The sequence below is a fragment of the Protopterus annectens genome, chromosome 2.part1, assembly GCF_019279795.1.
Source record: "Protopterus annectens isolate FY-2018-M chromosome 2.part1, PAN1.0, whole genome shotgun sequence".
In the NCBI taxonomy this organism is placed as follows: Eukaryota; Metazoa; Chordata; order Ceratodontiformes; family Protopteridae; genus Protopterus; species Protopterus annectens.
In genome coordinates, this window is record NC_056729.1 from 1,137,528,907 (window position 1) to 1,137,549,940 (window position 21,034).

Sequence of the window (21,034 nt, forward strand, 5' to 3'; positions counted from 1 at the left end):
ATGCAGTAGATCCTGCAGATGCAAATTTTGTCTTACATGTTGCACAAACAGTCTAAGGATCAAACTCTTTGTCCAGTTTTAGATGTTGTTGTGGTAATTATCTATCATGTCATGTGACCCTGATAAGGGAACCTGTACTGGTGCAGTGCTCCTTTGCTACTAATGCTATATTTTGAGCACACCTACTAGTAGTTATGGCTGATTGATACTTCAATATAAGATGACAAGGGCAGCACTAAGCTGCACAGGTTAGCAGTGTTGCCTCACAGCCCTTCAGTCTCCAGTTTGTTTATCAGCTGTCTGCCTTCTGTAGAGATCCTTCATGTCTTCATTGTGCCTGTGTTAGTTTTTGCTGGGTGATGCTGTTTACTTACCTGCATATCCCAAGGACAAGCAGTTGATGAAATGACATTCTTTCAAATTGTCTGTAAGTGCACATTATGTGAGAATGACTCAGGGTCATATCCTGTGATGAACTGGCACCCCATTCAGGGCTAGGTCCTCTGCTTTGCATCAATCAGAATTATGAGGGGCTCTGGCTTCATAACAACATCATTATGAATTAAGCAAGTAATTTGTGAATGAATGAGTGAATTAATTCAGTTTTACTTCTTTTGTGGATTCCCACTTACTCTTTTTTCCCACATCCCTACTGGCTTCTACCTTCCAAGCATTGCTTCCCTTCATTCGTTCATTTCTTCTATTGCTATGTAAAAAGGCAGCTTCAAGTCAAAAAAGGAAATCACGATTCCAAGTCCCACAGCACTGTGAAAAATATAATTGGAATTCAATCAACAACAACAATGTAAGCATGTAGAATGAAAAACAATTATGCACCTTAATCCGTTATGCAGATAACATCAATGCACAGAAAAACTTCTAAAACAAAAAACAAAAATTACTGAGCATGATTTTAAAAAGGCCAGTAGACAATGCAAAGAAAAAACAAAAACTGTGAATTCCTATTAATAGGGGAATCAGCACAAAAAATGTCAAGGTGCTTTTTCCAAGGGGCAATCCCTCTCCCCTAGTTCCAACTATGTAAATACATCATAGCACTCACAGAATGTACAGATTTTTGCCTTATATTTTTGGACTGTTTCTCATTACATTTGTGGTTTTCTGGAATATAAATGAAGATTGGTCACTAAATAATGACATATATTTGAGTTTCAGACTTTATAACCTTCAAAAAACCGCATGCTAATACAAATCCTGTTATTGTTGCAACTTTCTAAGTGTTTAAGAACAATATTTAAAATCTGCCCCTATTTTTGGGTGTTTGTCCCCCCATTATTTTAGGCTTTGTCCAGATTTCTTGTGTTAAGCGGATGAGAGGTATGGAGGGCATTGACCTTCATGCCTCTCTTCCTTTAACTATACTAACTACAATAAGGGTGCACACCTGATGTATACTCTTCTCCTTTCACTTGCTTTTGACAGATAAAATAATTTGGGTGATGCTGAATTTCATAGTCATATTGATGAAAATATTACTGAATCATGATACATTGCCCCATTATTCACCAAGCACTGTGAAAAGGTTAACCCAAAATGTTCATTATGTGGATACAGTTTAAAAAAAGGAACTGCTTATACCTAAGTACTTCAGTTCTGGTAAAAGGAAAACAGAAGGGGGTGGGGGCAGAAACCATTTTATTACAAATTCTGACATATTTTGACACAGTGGTATTTTTGAACATGTAAATGCAATGATTCAGGGAGGAGCCCAGATGGCCAACTGAGAGCAGTGAATTTTGGGAGCGCCATAAACTAGTATAATATAGGAAAATTTTATTATCTTCAAATTTAAAACATCAGAAATATATAGATAAACTACTAAACTACAAAAATTTCAATTTTGGTGGAGATATACAAACATTTTCCTGTCAAGTAACTTGGAAATATATTGAGTCACTGAATATGAAAAACTCAAGGAATTTTCATCCAGATACTGCTTTGTAAAAAGAACGGCAATTGATGACATCTACCTTGCAGGAACTTTCTTTGAAGATGGATGGCTTTAAAAATGACTTAGAAAACCTCAAATTAAAGTCTCAAAAACAGCCTGATTCTCTAAAGGAACTATTACAGCAACACCATACAAAAATAAATATAGAGACTTCTCTAAATGACATTAAAGGGAGACTCAAAGAGGAAGAATAACAAAAAGAATTACTGATTAAACAGAATACATGGCTGCTTAACAAAATAGATGACTTAGAAAACAGGGAAAGGAGAAACAACATAAGGATCTTTGGTCTGCCTGAAAACACTAAAGGATAAGACATTATTTCATTCTTAACAACCTGGATTCCTGAATATTTAGACTTGAAAGAGGGACTTTCATTTGGAATTGAAAGGGCACATAGAGCACTGAGGAAACCTGCTTCTAACACAACAAATACTCCACCTAGATCCATAGTTATAAAATTTCTTTCATTTCTGGCAAGGAACTAATATTAAAATCTGCTTGGAGAAAATCACCCTTAAAATACAATCAAAGCCTGATAAGGTTTGACAATGATTATTCTTCCAGAATCCTAGAACAAAGGAAAAAAGTCTGGCCAATAATAAAACTGTAGAAACAAAACAACATTAAAACACAGCTGGCCTTTCCAGCCAAGATAAAAAATACTTTTTGCCAATGAGATCAGAACCTTTAATGACTCAGAAGAAGCTGCTATATTCATCAAAAACAACAACATAGTGTGTATCCCAGAAGAAATGGAATGGATGGCCCCTACTCTTAAAAGAATAAAAGAAACAAATCCTTGGACTGATGCTAGAAAGAAGGGTACTTACGTATTATCGCAACCACATTTTCATGGCAATACCGGGTTGCGTACTGATCGTCGGATATGTTCAGTAACGTTTTTAAAATGTTATATAGTATGTTTTCTTTAAAAGCCCAGGTTGTTTTCGGGTGTACAGAAATAGAAATGGAAATCAGCCCACTGACTCCACTCTTCTGCTTCTTCTGTCTTTAATCTGACTACTACAGTTGTTAGCGCCAACACTGAAGACAGAATGCTAGTGGTTGTACTAAAGACCAATCGCAACCCATTATCTGACAGCATTTGCTGCCAGGGAAAAAGAATGAACGTTCAGTGCACTTGCCATAAGCAACACGCTGTCGGTAAAGGGTAAAGTGCATACAGAAACAACAGCGGTGTGCTTCTTAGATTTCACTGATAACACACCAGAAAACAACCTGGGCTTTTAAAGAAAACATACTACATAACACTTTAAAAACATTACTGAACATATCCGACGACCAGTAAGCAACCCGGTATTGCCGTGAAAATGTGGTTGCGATAATACGTAAGTACCGAAAGAAGAAACAAAAAACTGATTCCAAGTTAGCTGTCCCAAAAAAATAACTCTTACAACTACATCTCTCAAAGTATCAACTGATGTGGTACATCACTTGTCATCTGTTTTTATTTAAAAAAGGATGGATTCTTAAACAACTGAGAAACAACAATGATTTATTCAAAATGTTCAAAGAGTCTAATAATTATTCACAAACAAAGGTAGGTCAAGATGAGTTACTATTTACATTATATCTAAGCCAAACAAGAGGTTCTCCCATTCGATTCTTGGCTAGAGTGCGGGGGAGTGCCTTCTGTGTGGAGTCTGCATGTCCTCCCTGCAGTTGGGTGGTGTTCGAAAGACATGCGTAAATAGGCGTGCCTTCATTGAAGGTTGGATGTCGAGCTGGCAGGTAGAGCTGGCACCTCAGCATTCATGAAAATCTACTGCCAATCATTAGCAGACCAGAGTTCCGCTGTGGCAACCCGTAACCGGGAAAAGCCGAAAGACAAACAACAACAACAACAACATAAGCCAAACAAAGCAACATATATTACAAACATAGAAGTTTCTATTCCCCTACCTGAACTCAGTGAATACTTATCTTGTTCATGTTTCATTGATTTTACTTAGAATAATTTAAGTAATTAATTAACTAATTCAACAAGGTACCATTCACCAGAGTTCAGACTCAAATGTAACAAATTAACATCATATATAATAGCAGTAACAGTAAAGTGTTTTGAAAAAAAAATGCTGTCATGGAGAATAATGTCTTCTTCAGTTAAAGTATGATGTAGAAATGTCAAGTATATCCTGGTTAAATAATAGTAGCAAGCTCTTAGTACAAATGTCATCATTATTCTGTCTAAATATAGTTAATATCAATAATGGCAGGTATCACAGCTATGAGTGCTGTTTGATCAATCCTAATATGGTGTGCATGGATGCAGCTGTGTCTGGCAGCTAGTATAAATGTCATTATTATTCATTCTAAATATAGTTAATATCAATTATAGCAGATATCATGGCTTCAAGTGCTGTTTGGTCAATCCTGATATGGTGTACGTGGATGCAGCCATGTCTGGCAGCTAGTACAAATGTCATTATTATTCTGTGTAAACATAATTAATATTAATTATAGCAGGTATCATAGCTTTGAGTGCTGTTTGATTAAGCATGACAAGATGAATGTGGATGCAGCTGTGTCTGGCAGTTATATGTTGCTGTTTTCATCTCGGGAAGCTGTGGATTGCACGTTGTGATCGAGGTTTACTGATGCTTGTGTACTTGGAAGAGACATTTGATGTTTTAGCCTGGGTCCAGGGGAAGGAGGTGGATAGAACTGTGATTTGGGATATTTTGGCAGACAGCGGTTTGTTTGTACATCTGCTGAGTGAGAGGCGGGAGGGCTGGAGGAGTGTGTTGTCTGTTGTTGTGGCGGCTTGTTGAGAGTTTTTTTTTTTTTTTGGTCTGCTCTCCTGGCTGCTGCCTCACTGAAAGGGAGAGAATTTAGGCTTGAGGTTGCAGTGATGTGAAGCTTTGCTTCAGGTGAATCGTGAGCCTCTGGTATGCAGTACACAGACACACTAACAGAAACAGATGCTCCCAGGTTGCTATGGTAATGGAGACAGAGTGATGATAATGCTTAATGGCTCTGAGGAGCCTCCAAGATGATTCCCGGCAATGACATTTTTGGTTTAAAAAATATATATATATATATATATATATATATATATATATATATATATATATGTATATAAAATAAAAGGGCTGTTTTAAACCACATGTATACATATTGATGGTCTCCCAACACTTCGCTTAGCACATTAAGTTAATTCTTGATAAAAAAATAAATAATAAATGCAATTTTATATTTAAAATGTAGTTTGGTCCAAACACATTAAGGACTTACATAAGAGTGGAAGTTTGAGTTACTATGAAAGACTAAGAGCACTTGGTCTTGTGCATTACCCTTTGCAGTGGTCTGGGAGGTGAGCTTGCTCAGACTTGTTGGGCATATGGGGATAGCTGATTCTTGGGGCGTTTGGGGTTGCCAGGAAATGTTAGAGGGTCATCAGATTTCCTTTGTGGAAAAATCTGTGGAATGGAAAGTGTGTTGAGTGGTTCACTGGCAGAGTGGCCACTGCATGGAACAGGCTGGTAAACTGGAACAGGGCAAATATTGGTTTGAATATTTTAAGAACAGCCTGGAAACACACCACATGAACTAGTGAATGCTATTCTGGCAAAACGATGGGCATTGTTGCCCGTGCTTGAAGTACTGATATGTGTGTATGTAAGGATGGAAATATACATATAACAAATAAAAAACAAGAAGGGTCTCATAATTTAAAGTCTATGGACTGTATAAACAGGCTTTGAAGGAGCTCATAATAAGAATAAACATTACAGCTTGTGGTCTCTCAAATAACTAAGCAACAGCCAAAAAAAACACACACAATAGTTATGTAATGTATGATTTTAGTAACTCTAGACATAAAATATATAAATGTCATATAAGATGAAGCAGTCTGCTGAATTTAGATATTAAAGACAGGATTTAATATCATGGGTTTGTGTATAATAACACTACTATCTTAACTTGTCATAAATGACATACACTACATTGAACATCGATGGGAAGCATGATGATTTTCTTATATAAGTAGATATGCATAACAAGTCATTGTAATTGCTTTAACTTGAATTGTAATTTTGCAACCCATCTTGATCATATATAATACTTGAGTGGTTACCAAGATAACTAATGTTTTATACATGACATCAAACTGACAAAATTGTTCAAGATAAACAATAAAAGCCTGAACTAGGAATGTCACAGAATGTAACAATCACATTCTGAACAAATAGTATTAAATTGGCAATAATCATTCAGTTTAACCTTTGCTGATTATACAAAATAGATTGTTGCCATTTAAAGCTAAAAAAAACAGTATATGCCATAAAATGGCAATTTATGAATATGGAAAGGGAACTTGTAATCATTAATCACAATAATTTGTTGTTTTTAACTTATAATTTTACTCATTTTATAACAAGAAATGACAGATATGAAAATCCTTATGTGTAGGAAATGGGAAGAAGAGGGATGCACTGATAATTAAAATGCACTAACTTTCATCAATGTTTACATAAAACAAACTTGATGATTTAAGAAAGTTAGCAACAAAGTGATTACTTAAAATACTGGCAAACAATGAAATATAACTTCTGATATATATATATATATATATAGTAAAATACATTGTATTATAAACATTAGGTATAAATATGATTACCATCTATTTATATTAAGTAATACATTTTGAAACACTTCATCATTAAGGGTGAACATGTTAAATAACTGTGTGCTATAATCTTTTACTGAGGTTTTATATATGATAGATCCTACTTTACTATGATTGAATTGCTTGTCATCTATCTTTCATGCAAATATTACTTGCTTATACAATAAGTAGACATTTATATTGTATTAGAATTCTGTCAAATCTACAATAGTACTAGATATGTTCAAAATAATATAAATATTGCTTATTCCTATTACAAATATTCTCTATATGATAATTCAATTTATAGAGCTCAGATGTTCTGGATTGTCAAGGTATGTGTGATAATCTGATGGACTTAAGTTTATCCATCAAATTAAGAATGATTTTCATTCCCTGGCTAGTGTGGATCTTAGCTTTGTTAACAGTTATTACTTTAAATTTGTTATTTCGCAAAAACATTTTTAGTATGCCTGACCAAAATATTACTTTATTGGTAAACACTCAAAGTATAAAACTGATAATTTCCTTTAAAAGCTCAAACACATGCTTTATATTTATCAGAGGAAAATGTTTAATAGTCACAATAAAACAAAAAATACATGGTCTAAATAACCTAAGATGGATTTAACTTTATTATCTTTAAATACCAATGGCTTAAACAATCCTAGCAAGAGATCAAACATACTGAAGTATTTAAAAATGAACAAAGCACAAATTGACTTCCTTCAAGAAACTCATTTCAAAACAAATGATAATTACAAATGGAATCCTAAGGAATATATGATATTGGTGCAATCTACTTATACGACAAAGACAAAAGGGGTAAACATTTTATGGAAAACAAATGTGATTAACCCAGAAATCATTTATAAATATGAAGATAAAGAAGGCTTTATGGCATTAGAAATAGTAAAATATAATAACAGAATATGGACTCTAGCCAGTCTATACTGGTTCCCAGGCATTGGCTCAGGAACTGTTAAAAAACACTTGGATTTCATTTCCAATAATTATAAAGGCAACTCAATATTAGGAGGAGATTTTAACTGTATATTTGATATTTCTGAAACTACAAATAAAAGACCAGTGTGTACATTTGCTGCATCAAAAGCTTTAAACAAGTGGGTAGAATCATTTCATCTTGTAGATACTTTCAAATTTAAAGAAGATACATCGTTGTTGCTTTCCCATCAAGATCACAGATTTGGTACCTAAACTAGAATAGATAAAATATTTGCTGCCCATGACTTACACTCTAAAATCACTAATTGCTCAATCACTCCCTGTCCCTTTTCAGGCCACAATTCATTGATACTGAAACTTCAAAATGGGTACAGACCATTAATCTTTAACTCCAGAATTCCAGCATATATAACTAAAATTTAGGAGTTCAAACCCTGGTTATTATCTGAATTACAGTTTTTCTTAGATATTAATTACACCACAGAGATAAATAAAATAAGTATATGGGACTCGTTAAAAGCTTACATATATGGTAAAACCCTAACTTGGTATTAAAAAAATTAGAGAATGGGATTCTGAATTATTAGATCTACAACCCAAACGTTTGTCAGTAAAAGCTGAAAAAAATCAAAATCATTTGGAGATGAAAAAGAAAGTAGAAGTATTAAACAATAAATACATCACAATTCTAACACATAAAACTAGTTTAGCTTTAGAAAAACTAAAAATTAATACCTTGGCCACTTCTCTCAAATATCTACATAATTTATCCACAAGAATCAAAATACAATCAAAAGCTAATAACAATAAAAGTATCTTCCATGAAAAGAAAGGGAAAAGTGTCTTGGATATAGGTGACATTCTTGATGCCTATATAAATCACAATATGGAACATTTCCAAAAAGAAAATGTACCTCATACCATGCTTTTCGGCCCCAAAACTTGGACCGAACCACAAAAGGAGGGGGAGTATCGATATTCATCAAAGATACCCACATCTCCAGGTCGGTGGCAAAGCACGAAGCATCAGAGACTATCCATGTGCAACTAACAGTGGATAAAACTGCCTTCCAGTTTATAGCCTGCTACAGACCACCCTCCCAAACCCAGGAACCCCACTCGGCCTTTCTGAGAACACTGGAAAATATGAAGGTCTCTCCAAACACCATTATATTGGGCGACTTCAACTACCCAAACATGGACTGGAAGCATTACTCTAGCTCCAACACCCTAGCCCAAAGTTTCCTAGAATTTATTAACTCAAATGCTATGGAACAACTTGTTACCACTCCCACAAGAGGGGAAAACATATTGGACCTGATCATCACCAACATGGGGACTCTATGCTCCAGACCAGAAGTGTATCCCTCACTGGTAAGATCAGACCATAAACTAATCTCACTGGATATTCACATCCCGACCCCACCCCCTGCCCAGAAAACCACAGTGAAAAACTTCACTAAAGCAAATTTCACTCCCCTCAAAACCAAGGTGGAATCCTTCAAAGCCCCGGCCTGTGGAAAATACGGCCCAGACCGCAGAATCCTTAATAAACGATTCTATGAACACCTTCAGGAATGCATGGAACATACGATCACAAATAAAACCAAGACCCAATGCTCCAAAGGCAGACGCCCTGTCTGGTGGAGTCCAGCCATAAACAAACTATACAATAGAAGGAGGAAGCTACTAAATGATAGAGCAAAATCCCAAAAGGAAGGCATCACTGATCAGTATTAACAAAAAACTACGGGCACTCATAAAATTGTCTAAGGCCAGCTTCGAGAGAAAAATTGCACAGGACACTAAGGATAATCACAAGGCTTTCTTTAGTTATGTTAGGAACCTGGGTGGTAATTCCCAGATATGCTCAGAATTAGTCCAAAATGACAAAAAATACACTGAACCCACAGACATTGCCAACATCCTAGCTGACAGGTTCAGCACAAACTTCTTCCCCCCCTCCCCACCAAAAGGGCAAATATCTATCCCAGCAGAGTGCTGCCCCCCTGACATCTCAGATGCTCAGGTAAGAGCCGCCCTCTCCAAAGCAAAAAACGCAGTATCAATGGGACCAGACGGTGTCCCGGGCTGCGTCCTACATGAACTGCAAAAAGAGCTAAACCCAAACATAAAACTACTGTTCAATCTCAGCCTTACTACGGGATATGTGCCCAAAGAGGGGCATACAGCAACAGTGGTCCCTCTCCATAAAGTTGGTGCCTCAAAGGATCCTGGAAACTATCGTCCCATAAGCCTGACTAGCTTGGTCTGCAAAGCTATGGAAAGGATCATCATGGACCTCATAAATAAAGATATTGGGGACCTACAGACACTGGATCCTACCCAGTTCGGCTTTGTTAAGGGCAGATCCTGCCTATTAAACCTGGTTGATTTCTTTGAAACAGTCACCAAGGCCATTGACGAACGGAAGGTGGTCCACACAGCCTACCTGGACCTCGCAAAAGCCTTCTATACAATACCCCACTCAGGCATTATAGATAAGCTCACCAGCTTAAATATAAACCCCTATGTCACTAGATGGATTGCAAACTGGCTCAAGGACAGAACCCACATGGTTAGAATTGCTGGAGCTATGTCAGACTCCAAACCAATTACAAGTGGTGTCCCACAAGGCTCAGTCCTGGGACCTCTCTTGTTCGGCATATATTTCTCGGGGGTACAGGCCAACACGGAAGGACTGTGGCTGACCAAGTTCGCAGATGACTGCAAACTGGGCGCCATAATCGACTCTCCAGCCGACACAAGCATCCTCCAAAAGGGCCTCATAGAAACAGACAACTGGTGCCAGAGCCATGGCCTCAAGCTAAATGCCAAAAAGTGTATAGTCATCCCCTTTGGCAAAAACAAAGTGCCCACAAATTACCACATAGGTGGTAATCCATTAAGTACAGAAGAAGTAATTAGGGACCTGGGGACCCAAGTTGATAGCAATCTCTCATTTGACAACCACGTGGCCAAAGTGGTTAGAAAAACATTTTATATAGCCCACCTAATCATGAAGGGATTCACATCTAGATCAGGGAGGTCATCGCCTCTTTACTCATCCCTCATCAGGCCCATAATTGAGTACAATGCCCCTTTTGGGATGTACCTTACCAGACACCTGCAGCAACTGGAAAGACCTCAAAAGTACCTCACCAAGAGGATCAAAGGGCTCAAACAGATGCCATATGCTGTCCGGTTAAAGAAACTCCAGCTCTACTCAGTAGCATACCGCCTGTTCAGAGGCGATCTGTGCCTGGTGTATAAAGCCATGTCCAACCCGGAATTAATGGACATGCTGCACCTCAGAAAATCCAAATCCCATCGAGCTACGCGCTCGAGAGACTTGAACCTCAGCACTGAAATAAATAGGACATGCTGGAGGGACAGATTCATAACCCAGAGGCTCCCTTCACTCTGGAATAAAATCCCAGTCCAGGTTAGGCAGAGTCCCTCATTGACTCTCTTCAAGAGGAATATTGATGAGTGGATGGGAGATCGTAGGTTTACCCCGGGTATCCCTTCTGTGTCACTGTTAGACAGAGGCACAGTATACTAACCTCGAAAAAGGGCATAGCAAAATAAATTTAAAATGGGTGGTGAAAGCCAAACACATTCTGGCTAGGCTTATAAATGCCCTAGGGCAGATAGCCTAGTATGAACCTATGAACCTATGAACATATCAATCAATTAAATCTAGATGAAAAATGTTCTAATATAAAAAAATACCAGAAAAATTAAAACTAGATCTGCAAGCACCCATATCCTACAAAGAAATTACAGATACACTAAAATAAGGTAAAGATAATAAAGCTCCAGGTATAGATGGCATAATTATGAAAATATATAAACCTTTTCCTTCAAAGATACTATCTCTCTTCCATAAAACTCTATTAGAAATTCAGTCACAAGCGTTAATACCACCCTCTTGGAGATATTTCTTAATCACACCAATCCTAAAGGACAACAAATCCCCAAACCTCTGTACCTCATATAGACCTATATCATTATTAAATAATGACTATAAGATATTTATGACAATATTAACTAACAGAATGAAAATACTACTATCCAAAACAATAAATAACAACCAAACTGGATTTATATATCACAGACACACACATGACAATATTAAAATGATAATTTCTCTTACAGATTATGTTAATAAAGAAAATAAAGAAACATTCATAATTGGCTTAGCTATAGAGAAAGCCTTTGATTCCCTAAATTGGGGCTATTTATTCAAAATTCTGGTGTTATTTGAATTTCTTCCTTCCTTTGTTCATCTACTATAGAATATATATACAAATAATTTAGCGTGTGTTAAGCTAGGTCCTTTCACCTCTGAATCTATACAGATAACAAAAGGTACTCAACAAAGATGTCCCATATCACCAATTATATTTGCTTTGGCTATTGAAATATTGGCAGATTCAATATGTAACACTACAAAAATCAAAAGAGATGATGTTTATGAACAATGAATTCTGAAGAATGCTCTTTGCTGATGATATATTATTAACATTATCCAATACAAAAGAGACATTAAAAGAATTAGATATTTTAATTTACACACTTTACAGGACTTCAGGACTTTAAATTAAAAAAAAGAATTGCAGACAAAGGGGAATCACATTATAGGGAAACAAGAATTTCCCTTAAAATGTCTAGGAATTGAGTTATGCAAGAATAATAATGAATTAGTCTAAAAAACTACAATAATATCATCAATACAATTAAAATCTCTGTGGAAAAGTGGAACAAAATAATATTAACATTTGAAGATAGACTACAGTTAATAAAAATGGTTCTACTACCCAAGATTCTATAAATAGCTTTGGCAATACAACTGTTACCAGAAAGAAATGTACTCAAAGAAATAAACTCATGCCTAATAAAACTTTTATGGTTTCCCAAAAGAAACAGAATAGATTTAATACATCATATCAGACCATGGAAACAGGGAGGATTAAACTTTCCTGATATAGAAACATATATAAAAGCATCGCTATCTAAAACAATTTCAGATTGGATAAGTCCAAATTATTCTACAAATTGGAATGAATTACTAACTGTAATATCAATAAATAAATTTGATTTACAAAAAAGTTCAAATAGATAAAAACAATTTGCCATGGCACATATGTATTAGTGTGCAATACAGTAACTATGCCCACTAAAACTCATATGATTAATTATTATAATGACTCATTTAGGAAAATTAATAATGCAAATATAAATTTAAAAATCTGGTTTGATCTTTTAACACCATTCATAGTTACAAAGAGCTATCCACATAAAATATACAGAGAAATAATTAATTCCCGGGAACAGAAAGGATTTGTTTGTTGGTTTCAATGTACCAAAGAACTAAATGTTCTGGATAAGTAAACAATAGTAACAACATACAAAATTCCACAACAAGATTGGCTAACTATGCAAAGCATTCATATGTATTTGCAAGATTTATGCAGAATAATTAGTAATTCTTCATTTAAAGAAATATCTAAACTTAAAAAATACCTATATGAAATCATATATAATGATTATGACATGGTAAATAGTATTTTGAAATTTTACAAGATATTGATAAATTATAAAACAACACCCAGATACTCATATTGGAATTATATAACAAAAGGCACTCATTACAGCTAACTGAAGAAATTAAATCAAATATTTTATTATCAATAAAACATACATCGTTTACACAATACTGGAAAGTTTTTAATTGGCAATGCTTGCATAGAGCATTCTTAACTCCAGATAGAATTACTAAAATTAATTTTTCCATAAAGGGAATATGTTGGAGGTATGAGCAAATACACAATGCAGATTGGAATCACATTTTTTTGACTGTGCTAAAATTAAGCCATTTTGGCATGGCATTAAAAACTTTTTACAAGCTTTATTTAATGAATCGTTTAACTTATCTAAATCTCTAATATTATTAAATGTGTACGAAGATCCTCATTTGAATGAGTCAAATATGTATCTAGTATTGACAATACTTGCAATCTCAAGGAAGTATATAACAAAAAGATGGAATACAAACAAAATACTGACTTTGGAAAACTTCTACAGCCTACTGAAGACCACAGCATTGTTGGAAATTAAAATTAAAGAATTAAGGATTGATTCATCCTAAGCCATTTATTAATAATCCATGGAAAAAAGTCTTATCATTGATTGACACTTTACAATAACTGAACAGATACACTCTGATAACTGGATTGCTATACCTATAAAGTAATTGTATATATTGAGCTCTGTTATAGTGCCAGGCTGATGTAAATAGTGTGCATAGTTATTAAGATGTTATATACAAATACTATGGAATTTATTGAACTGTATTTGAAAAATAAAAAAAAATTGAGGAAATGCAATGATTCTACTATGACTGAGCTTTCTTTTGAATATGCCTTTATGCACTGTGAAAATGCCCAAAACACCCAATAACTACTCCACATGGGCATTTCTAGTGTACTCCCTGTGGGAAACTACTGAGGCTCCTCATTCTTTAGCTTCCTTTCTAGTAAAAAAGTGACATAATACTGGTAGTTCATTCAATAACCCCTTCCCAATGTGACTTCTGCAATTTGTCATTGTTCCACTGAAGTGTTATGTTGACAATGTATTTTAGTATTTTGCTAAATATAAATATAAAGAAACAATTTGGTTTACTTATTTTTCCAGAATGTAATGTCAATGAAAAGTCATTAAACCATACATTAATGGTCTCTAAATATAACATAAAACTTTCTTACCTTACATTGAAATGGGCAGGTTAGGTAAGTTCAGATTACAGAACATGATGCATTGTCAAAGAGGGGTCATGTCTACTTAATTTAGAAAATGTCTTCAAGAAGGTCACAGAGGCCATGAATTGTAGTAATTTGTTCCACACAACCCACCTTGATCTCATCAAGACATATGACATCATCCCCCATAATGATACTGTAAAAAAACCTAAGGGACCTAAATAAGTGGCAAGGTAGATTGCAAACTAGCTGAAAGATACAGTCTGCATACTTAAACTGATAGGTACCTCCACACAAAATAAGAAAGTAACTAGTGGTGAACCTCATAAGTCTGTACTGGACCCCCCCCCTCTTCAAACTGCAAACACATACGATTAGCTAAGCAAATTTACCAATGATTGGATGCTGAGTATTATTGTCCAGTCACTCCTTAGTAACAGTATTACTATATCAAGAAGTAATCCTTGAAAATCTGTGCTGTACTGAAAAATTGTTACAATTAAATGCAAAAAGTGTAGTACTGCTGCAGCTGAAAAAAAAATGTAATCCTCATCTTACAGTCTAGCATGTACCTCCTTCCAAAAGGTGTTTCTCTAAATTTCATCATTTGTTGGTCTATACTTTAGGTTAATACTATACTATAATACGATAGGTTAATAGAAGTCTCATAATGTTACATTACATTATGAGACTTCTATTAACCTTTTACAACAAGAAGCTACTAGCTTAGATGCTGCTATTAAGGGCCATGTAAACTTTTCAAGATATGCTTTTGATTACAACAGAATTTTTGACAGTATAGACCAACAAATGATGAAATTTAGAGAAATTAAAGTAAAAAAAACTAGCTAGAGACCTTAAAGCATATGGTGAGGGGAATGCTTACCCCCCACCCCCCAAGTTCACAAGTAGCAAAATCCAGCAATGCTGCTATGAATGTATTTTTGTGTAACACAACAAACAGAAATTAATTAACACATGGTCTATCTGTCTCAAACGATAGTAGTGCACTTCCATCAGGTGAGGGACCTATGTTACCCCAACAGACAATTGTGAATAATACATCAGCTAACGCACAAAATTTTCAGCATCAAGCCAACCAATACAATCTGAGATCAAAGAACAAGAAATTTCATTCCAACAACAACTACAAAGGGAAGAACTGGAAACGTAGGAGATGATACCACCCCTTATTGCACCAGCTTCCCCGACAACTAATGCTGCAGATTTTGGACTAAGGAACATCTTTATGAATTATGATAAAGATTTTAAAATTTACAATTTTTCTGATGTTACTATAGATCAACCACTGGTGGAACTATTAGCCAAGGGGTACACTTTCGTCCCCACAAGAAAAGCAGACTTAGTTAAAACTTTAATTGATTTAAAATTATTTGTGCATAAACTCAATTTGTCTATGCTTTTTGTTGACAATATTATGATTCAGTCTAGTGCATTACGTCCTTCAAGTACTTTTTGTCCCCCTTTACACCCAACTTTACAATGTTTTGAACTCATTTGTGAGTTGGATTTATATAATGTTTTAGGGGTGGGTAGTAATCATAAGCAGAATAAAAGGAAGAATGTGTCATCTGTAAATGTTACGAGTGAACAACTGTATTTATTACAACTAATTCAAGAAGCCCCAGTCCGTATTATGGCCCCAGATAGGGAGGGGGGCTTGTTGTTATGAATGTGGAGGACTATGTCAATAAAATAGACCAAATAGTCCGAAGTCCCACATATCAGTTGGTTTCACGTAATGAGTTAAATCAAGCATATAGTAAAATAAAGCCTCATTTATATGAAATGTTGTTAGAAACCAGGATTACTACTGACTTGTTTAGATATTTATTTATGCCTTCCCCAAGGATACCTGTTTTGTTTGGTATCCCTAAGTTACATAAAAATGTGAATAATCCACCTATGCAACCTTTGGTGGATGCTAGGGCAAGTATAACTTACCCTTGGGCAAAATGGGTAGACCAAAAGTTGAAGAAGTATGTAACTCAAGAGAAATATATATGTAAAGATTCTTGGTCGGTCTTGTCACAAATCAAGAATTTAGAATTCAATGCTGACTTCAATTTTCTAACAGTGGATGTGGTAGATTTATACTCTTCTATCCCCCATGTGGAAGGCATCGAATGAGTCAGTAGTTACCTGAGAGCTAAAGCAGTAGCCTCTGATGAGGTGGCATTAATTGAGGAAATGCTTGACATAATCTTGTATAATGATTTATAAGCTTGTATAATGATTTCATTTTATGTAATGATAAGTTATATGTTCAAAAGACCGGTGTAGCTATGGGGTCACCCTGTGGGGCAAGTTATGCCAATTTGGTAACGGCCTCATGGGAACAAGATTTTATCTTTGGTAAACAAGAAGTGAAACAGTACGTCCAGTTCTACACACGGTTTTTGGAGGATATTTTTATCATTTCTGAAGGAAATAAGGAAGCAGCTAGCAAACTAGTAGATTATCTTAACAACACTACAAATTTCCTTTCCTTTACTTATGTGTTTGAAATGACCAGGATTTCATACTTGGATGTGGATCTTAGTAAAGATATGGAAAGGAACGCATATGTAGCGAAAATTTATAGAAAGGCTACATATTCAAACTCTTTATTACATTTTAGCAGTTGCCATCCATGGCACCAAAAGAAATCAGTGGTGAAGGGCCACCTCGTGAGAGCTGCCCGTATGGTCATGTTGGACCAAGATTTCATGGATGAATGTAATAATTTGAGGTCACTGTTTGTTAGGAGAGGTCACCCAGTAGACTTTTTTGAGTGTCTACTGGAAGAAGTAAAATACAAGAGAGAACAGGGGTTGTATAAACCCATTTTGTCCATTGGTTTACAAAGTGTTATAATAAATGACAGAGAATTACAACAAAAAGAAGTATGGAATTTAAGTTTAATAACACCTTATAGTAGTAATGCAAGGGAAATAATGTCAATTTTGAACAAAAATTGGGAAATAATTAGGAGAGATCCTCACCTTTCTTACAAGGTCAAAAGGAAACCCCGGATTATTTACAAGAGGTGGGCTAATTTAAAGGAATTATTACAACATAAAAAAAACACCCCACAGTGGAAGTGTGGCATGTACAAATGCGAAATGTGTAACTACTGTAAATACATGAGTACAGGACAAGACATTGAAGTTAAAAATATTAGTTTTAAAATCAAATTGAAGTACACTTGTCAGTCCAAGTTTGTGGTTTATGTAGCTCAGTGTCAGTGCTGTGCAGCGTTTTACATAGGTAAAATGGATAGAAGGTTAAAAGAACAAGTATACGAACATCTATATAAAATAAAGACCCTTAACAGAGAAAATGCATTGGCTAGACACATTATTTCCTATCCACAACATTCATTTTTGCTCAAAGCAATTGATTTAGTTGTTGATGATAGTCGGGGGGGGGGGCCCACTTACACTTTTACTTGAGCAACTTGAGTTAAGTTGGCAAATACGCACTGGGGCAATGTTTTATCCGGGTTTGAATGAGACAATATCTTTAAACAGTATACTGAAGTTGAAAAATCTTAAACGTTAATGTGTGTATGCATTTTTATAAAATGCATTCATATTTCTGATATCTGACTTCTTCTGACTCGGATATGTAAGTTTCTGACTTCTTAGTTAACTAAGTAATATTATATTATGAGAGTCAACACAATAATTTGAGATATAGTATTGTTAGTATATGTATGTTTGTATATATTTCTATCACCATTACAGGTAAAAATTCTGAAGGAAGGGAAGGGTTGAGATGTTCTAAAATATTGTCAGTCATATTTGTTTTTAAAAAATGATTTAAGTAGCAATAATGCGGATGTGCCTTTAAGACACAAGATTTTAATTAGAAGTGTCATGTGACAAAAAGGGTGTGTATATATTGCTTGTGTTGAAGTTTGTAAAGTTTGTGATGAAGTCTTGCCACATGTGCAAGATGAAAAGCGCTTCATTAAACTGAAAGAGAATTAAACTGAGAGAGAATTTGCTTTGGTGTTTCCAAGCTGTCTTTTTGTTTTTCACTAGTTTGTCTTACTTTGGTTCCTGTCTGTTGGAGATAATGACGAATGCCTTCTTTTTCCCTTTGTGATGCCTTCTTTCTGCAGATTTACTATGCTTTTCTGTACACAAAAACCTATAGTAAATCTCCCGATTTAATAAACTCTGATAGTCTGTTGCTTTTTTGAAATAGAATGTCGGAGTTTGTACAGTGTTTTCCAGAGTAGCAGACAATCAGTTTGATTTCCAGTTAGTCCAGAAAAGAAAATGGATAGATGACAATGCTAAACCCAGAATACGTTACAGAAGGAGGTAATACTGGGCACATTGCAGATGCTGAGAAAAGAAGTCTTAGCAAACATCAAAGTCTGAAACAATACTAATTTCATGAACTGTAATCATACCCTGACTTAAGAATGGGGTCCATTCCCATCATGGTATTAGAAACTCAAAAGACTTTGAGAATTTAAATCGAGCAAATTACTGGCGCTGAGAATATATCAAGGGACAGACTTTTGAAACAGAATCTGCCTGCAGGGATAATGAAAGTTGTCAACTTTTGGTTTTCTTTCTCTAAAGGTATTTGTCAGAATCCAATTAAAGCATCTAGTGTAGAAAATACTCTTAAATTAACTATCTTAGGCACTACTTTTTTTTTAGTTATTAATGTAGGCAATATAAACCTTTCACTCACAACAGCAGAACCGAGCTCCTTGAAATCAATATATATTCTTTCTCAAACAATGTTTTAATTACTGGGACCATGGAGCACGCCACTGACTTGGTTAAATAAAACTTTCTATTATGCAAGGTTTTATACTCACTTAAATACTACATCTACATCAGACAGTAAAGGAAATGGCAATCTTCTACATATGGTTAATCTTTATGGAATAGCATTTGGTTTTAATTTGATTTTTATTGTTCACTGTCAAGCTGGCCAACTTCAATAAACATGTCTATACTATACTGCTTAGCTGTCCACTATTTGCCAAATAAATTCCAAAGTTATCCTTAAAAATAACATGGTGTCATGCAATTCTGAGTGGCCCCTTTAATTTATGATTTGTACAGTCGTTTAACTCCACCACTTGCAATCATGTCATCAGCCTGCAGCTCTAGCACCATTAACATGATAATGGAAACTAGAGCAACAAGAACTGAATGTGTGTGACTGTGACTGAGAGGTCTGGGGAGAAGCAAACAACAACAAGTAGTTAAGAATGTAGAGACTTATTGCATTATAGTATTTTTTCCTTTGTTAGTTTGTGTTATTTCTTCTTTCGGCTGCTCTTGTTAGGGGTTGTCACAGCGGTTAGTTTGTGTGTCATGTGAATTGTAAAAAAAAAAAAAACAGCAGAAACTTGAAACCAGAGAAAAAAGTGATAAGTACCAGGAAGTTGTCACAGCAGGAAAATGGAACCGTTGGGAGTCCAAAAGGGAAGAAGGAGTAAGTATTGAAAATAAGGACATGGTAACGCCTACTTCTAGGTCTGATGAGTACAGAATGTTAAAAGAATTTTTTTTTCTTGGACCACGGCCTCTGAACGTTGTGATGCATATGCTGGGTACATTTTTTTTGAGTGGAAAATTATTGCCAGTGCAGTTGCTAGTTGCTGTCTTTAGAGAATTTTGTTACATTTAAAACTAGAGATGCATTATTATTTGCAACCACTGCATAGTCCATGTTATGAATTCAGCATTTGTTTTGTTGTTGGTATGAAAGAATGACTTTAATAAATGTCACCAATTGACTTTTGAAGATGTACATAGGAAGCTACTTCCATGCCCTTCTCTTGCTTATTTTAAACAAGCTTATACTGTTTTTTTAACTGTTTGCTGCATTTTATAGTATCTGCATTTAAAAGTTTACCTTGTCGAAAATTAATCGAAAACCTGTGTTTGTTTGTTTAATTTAACTGTTGAGGCTGCCCACTAAAGTGTGCTAGCCTGTGTAACTGATTTATTGCTGCCTTCTGTATTTCTGAGTGTTTTCTATCTAAAAACAAAAAAACCCCAAAAAAATAATCCTTGTTTTCCCGCTTCTCCTCGACTAGTTTAGATCAGTTTACAGGCTTTGCTGTATTCTGGGCTGTGGTGTAGTTCCTGTGTTGTCCATTACCTTACTTGGATAAGAAGGAAGTTTCTTTGCTCATCAGTGGGAGTGGGAAGCCTAGAGCAGCTATCTGTCCCTGAAGGAAGTGACCTCAGCACAAGAGCTGTAGTAATTGGTTGTTTTGGACCATTTCTAGCTCTTTTCAAGTTCCCTGTTTAAAATCCGCATTAGCGCGGCTTTGTGTGATTGTGCGCATAGCGCAGCACTGGTTAAACAGGGTTAAACGTTTCCTGGCTCTGCTAAGTCTGCTCTTCAAATTTTCCCATAGAAAGCTCTACTCTTAGAATAACCAGTCTACTCGTTATATTATAAGCATAGCACTTGTTCTCAAAGCTTCTCTTCTAAGCAAGCACTCTCAAACTCAAGTAGCACTACATCCACCTACCACCCCAACCACTTCCCTTAAAGGCACAGCACTCTCTTATCATATTCTAGCATGTCGAGTGGTAGATTGCTAGCATCTTCTCCTGCTCAGCTGGTTAATCTGGGAATCTTGAGACAATGCTATAATTGTCTCATGTACACAGACAACCCTCTTCTCCTCCCAACAAACACAAA